This window comes from Poecile atricapillus, chromosome 25 (assembly GCF_030490865.1).
Source record: "Poecile atricapillus isolate bPoeAtr1 chromosome 25, bPoeAtr1.hap1, whole genome shotgun sequence".
Classification (NCBI taxonomy): Eukaryota; Metazoa; Chordata; class Aves; order Passeriformes; family Paridae; genus Poecile; species Poecile atricapillus.
In genome coordinates this window covers 7,208,828-7,213,785 of record NC_081273.1, presented here as the reverse complement: position 1 = coordinate 7,213,785, position 4,958 = coordinate 7,208,828, and the positions used below count along the sequence as shown (strand labels likewise).

General features: G+C 49.5%; 1 long non-coding RNA gene across 1 annotated transcript; it reads right to left on the bottom strand.

Moving 5' to 3' along the window:
• Nucleotides 1-1,263: 1,263 nt before the first annotated feature.
• Nucleotides 1,264-4,958, bottom strand: LOC131588264 (uncharacterized). The gene is made up of 6 exons (XR_009279545.1): nt 4,918-4,958; nt 4,655-4,746; nt 3,769-3,919; nt 2,779-2,841; nt 2,656-2,699; nt 1,264-2,567 (listed from the first exon to the last, which is right to left on the bottom strand). It is a non-coding gene; the product is annotated as an uncharacterized LOC131588264 (long non-coding RNA).

Below are 4,958 nucleotides of genomic sequence, written 5' to 3'. Positions count from 1 at the left end.
GCACACACACAAGCACACCCAGACCCACCGACTCTCACAGACAGACACGCTCTGACACACAGCGGGAGACTCTAACTCACACAGTGACCGCAACCCTTATTTGAAACACTGTGCTGAACAAAATGCCCCGAGACATCTTCTCGCTGCTGCTTCTCAACATCAAATGGTAGATCCTCAGAAAATAGGCATCAGAGACCTGCAAGACAACACAAGGTGGTCAGTGAGGGATTGTATGATAGCTATGACTCAGCCCCCCTCTAGGCCCACACATTTTATACACAAAAACCTCATAGAAAAGAGGAACTATAACCTTTTATACCTGTTCTACCTAACTCTAACTATGGGCCAGGGCAGGGCAGCTCCAAACCAATGCATTTTACAGAGGCGAGCACAGCACAAGGCACTTTTTACAGAGGCGAGCACAGCACAAGGCACTTTTTACAGAGGCGAGCACAGCACAAGGCACTTTTTACAGAGGCGAGCACAGCACAAGGCACTTTTTACAGAGGCGAGCACAGCACAAGGCACTTTTTACAGAGGCGAGCACAGCACAAGGCACTTTTTACAGAGGCGAGCACAGCACAAGGCACTTTTTACAGAGGCGAGCACAGCACAAGGCACTTTTTACAGAGGCGAGCACAGCACAAGGCACTTTTTACAGAGGCGAGCACAGCACAAGGCACTTTTTACAGAGGCGAGCACAGCACAAGGCACTTTTTACAGAGGCGAGCACAGCACAAGGCACTTTTTACAGAGGCGAGCACAGCACAAGGCACTTTTTACAGAGGCGAGCACAGCACAAGGCACTTTTTACAGAGGCGAGCACAGCACAAGGCACTTTTTACAGAGGCGAGCACAGCACAAGGCACTTTACAGAGGCGAGCGCAGGCGATGTCTGCCGGGTGAACGTGGCGATAGCCGCGGGGACGCGAAGGCCGGTTCCTCGGACGAAAAAATCCACGACGACGTCGAGAGGCTGAGACGGCCGACGACGTGAAACGCGAGAGCGTGGGAGGATGGATTGGAACTGCCCTGCCCGGCAAAAGCTCTGGGAAGCTCAAAAAGAAACCCTCTCCCTTGGCTTCAGAGGGGCCCACCCCACTACAACCCTGTCCTGTACCTTAACTTCAAATTGGCTCCACTGATTATAAATGCTTTTCCCCTGATCCCAACTTCCACCTGTGACGCTTACCTTTTGTAACGTAATAGAACAAGGCCCATCCTCGATAGGATGCGTACGTCGAGACGTCCCCCGTGCCGGCTTCGGTGCGGCCGATCGCAAACTTCGGCTCTGCCTCTCTGCACGGAACCTCGGACAAAACAGAAAATATGACTGGCACCATCCGCAAGGTGGAATTCCTGATGCGGTTCCTTTATTCCATCTTGGACTACGAAAGCTTGTCAGCCAACCAGGGACTTAAACAGAAGAAAAACCACTCAGTCCCACCTCTCGTACTCAAAGATCCCCTGTAAAGTTCTGAAGACAGAGCCCTCAAATGAGTGTGGGGTGCTTTGCATCTAGGCGTGTGCAGTTTTTAAAAAATTCGAATCGCCTCCCTTGCTTTCTAGACACTGCTCACCGGCGTGGCAGGCTAGGGGCGGCTGAGGCGAAACGTCTTTGCCCGAGACTGAGTGCACAACAAATCTGCAACCCCTTCTGTCTCTCAGAATCCTGTCCGTGACACCGATTTGTGTCGGGATCCACGAGGTGGGATTTGTGATCTGGTTCTTTCATTCCATCTTAGAGAACTAAACATTATCAGCAAACAAGTACTTTAAACAGAAAAATCAGTCAGTCCAAACTCTTGTACTCAAATATCCCTTGTAAAATTCTGAAGACAGAGCCCTCAAACGAGTGTGGGGTGCTTTGCATCTAGGCGTGTGCAGTTTTTAAAAAATTCGAATCGCCTCCCTTGCTTTCTAGGCACTGCTCACCGGCGTGGCAGGCTAGGGGCGGCTGAGGCGAAACGTCTTTCCCCCGATACTGAGTGCACTACAAATCTGCAACCCCTTCTGTCTCTCAGAATCCTGTCCGTGACACCGATTCGTGTCGGGATCCACAAGGTGGGATTTGTCATGTGGTTCCTTCCTTCTGTCTTAGAGAACTAAACATTATCAGCAAACAAGTACTTTAAACAGAAAAATCAGTCAGTCCAAACTCTTGCATTCAAATATCCCTTGTAAAATTCTGAAGACAGAGCCCTCAAATGAGTGTGGGGTGCTTTGCATCTAGGCGTGTGCAGTTTTTAAAAAATTCGAATCGCCTCCCTTGCTTTCTAGACACTGCTCACCGGCGTGGCAGGCTAGGGGCGGCTGAGGCGAAACGTCTTTCCCCCGATACCGAGTGCACGACAAATCTGCAACCCCTTCTGTCTCTCAGAATCCTGTCCGTGACACCGATTCGTGTCAGGATCCACAAGGTGGGATTCGTGATACGGTTCTTTCATTCCATCTTAGAGAACTAAACATTATCAGCAAACCAGGGACTTAAACACCAAAACACACTTAGAGCTTGCACCCACCTGTCCTCTGGCATCCTGGGCTGGGATATCTTGCAAGTAGACCACCTAACATAAAAAAACAAGGGATTAAAGTTATAGCAGAAACTGAGACCCCAGCAAGAACAACTGCTTCTCTCCACCGACCGAGGCTCACCTTCACAATGCTTCGCCTTCGCTGCTGCTATCCGGCTTTACTTCCTGAAAAAAAAGACAAAGAGCAGAGCTGTAACACAGTGACTGACTCCAGCCCCGCTGCAAAAGAAGAACCGTGACCGACCTTCCCAGGGGGATCCCCTCATCTGGGACGGGGCGCTCTGCCAGGAGGTCGATCCATCCGCATCTGAAAGAAAGTTGGGAAAAAGGTCAAAGTGCTGCAGGGTAACTTCACAGCTCCAGACACCTTCTGCCAACATAAGAATACTACCTAGACTCCAACTACAGCCCGTATTACGAATCTCCACTTTCAAGTGCCCGGGACTTGTCCTTGAACACCTGCAACGGGGCCGGGCGGCAGGGCAGAGCAGTTCCGGACCGAATACCCCCAGACACCCGTGACACGTGACACGAGGGGACACGACAGGGAGAGAAAACTCTCTGAGACGAGGAAGTCCTCACGAGGACGGAGAGAATGCTGAACGAGATGACCGAGGGGGGACCGAAGGAGAGCCCGCCGGGCTCGGATGACCCCTGAGGAAAAAGATGCTAACGGAACGACTTATTCCAAGAACCGCGGACACGGATGCCTGAGAATCCTGTGGCTGGAAGCCTCTGCCTGCCTTTGAATCGGCACAAGTCCTTATCCACTGTAAAGAAAGATTACTGCACACAGCTGTCAACACAGCTGAGAACAAGACCTAAGAAGACATCCGATCGGATGCTGCTGAACAGAGATGCGATTCTGACGCCCGTCTGACCTCCCGAATCGAAACTTCGCCGGCGTCGGCCCCGGGCCGAGGAACGCAAAGATGGGAGATGACCGGAAGGACCTGGGGTTTCTCATAAGCTCCTGGGAGGACTAAGGCAAGAGACATGTTGCACGAGATGAACGGAAGACACGGAAAGCACGACAGACAAGTGACAACACACCTTGGGACTGCTCTGCCCTGCCCGCCTCAGCATTGTTAGCCAAAGTGAGCCTTTCCCTCACGGTGGCCCCAGAGGCCAGTTCTCAAACCTCCCCCTTCCCATAGCTGACTCAAAACCCTAACCGGTGTGAATCCTAACCCACTACCCTGCTTTGATCCCCTCTGTGACCACAGCCCTCGACTTATCTCTCCGAAGCGAATCCGTCGGAGAGACCGATCTGCTGCTAAGGAAAGCTGCCGCAGCGGTTCCCTTTTGTGTCACGATGAATCTGCTGAGAGAATCTGAAGTATCGCACTTGACGTGACCGAGAACTTCAGGAAACTGCAATCCTCCTAAAAAAAACCCAAACAGAAGAATCATTATAAAAGCATCTTATCACCCCTGAACTCCCAACCCAAAATCATGAACTTAAATACTCCCTGTGTTCAATAATGTTTTCTTCAAGGTGTTTTCAAAACCTCTGCTGCTTCAAATGCCCAAAAGATACCTGCTAAAAGCAGGCTGAAGTAAATTGAAAGAGCCTCTTCGCTGAAATGAGAGACAAGCTCTTTAGCCCAGCTGATTCTCCCAGAGGGAATAATGCCCCTTAGCACAGCCTGGGGTTAATATACCCCTAATTGAGCCCGCCTCTTTTTCCCACGCTGCCTGGGAAAAGGGAGGCGGCAAATCCCACCGGGTATAAAAGCCCTCAGAGGGACCGTAGCTGTTTGGCTCCTCTGAGTTAAAATTGAGGTAAGGAGCTCTGCGTAGAAGAAAACTCTTTGGGAAAAGACAGTGTTTTCTTTTTTTACTGCAATTACTCAGAGCAATGGAGCAAAGGGAAAAAAAAAGGTAAGAAGCAAAACTTTGTGTTTCAGCAGTGTTGTCGGCTAAGTTGGATAATTTATGGACTTGCATAATTATTTATTAGTGATTACTAAGTAGCACTCCCCCTGTGATTAATTAGGGTGGAGAAGAATAGTATAGATATGAATGGTGTCTCACAGGGACCTCTAATTCGGGCTCTCTACATTATAAATGAAAATAAGAAAAAAAATAGACTCCTAGTTGGCATTACCGTTACGTACCTGCTGGACTCGCTCCTGTTGGAAATATTTGGTGCCGGGGCGTGGGTAGAGGTATCCTGAAATGCAGCTTTAAACCCTTGAAATGCTGTGTCCTAGTTTAGGGCAAATTAGGGAGGAAAACTCCAAATGGGGATTTCCCCAGGGAAATGACCCCTCCCTACCAACTGGTCCAGGAAAGGAAAAAAAAAAATTCCTTGGAAAGAAGTGGAAAAAGCTGTTTATTTAACAGAAATTGAATAATATGAAATAATAAAACTTCTCACTGTTCAATGGGATGGCAAGTCTAGGAAGAAAAGTCCTTTTC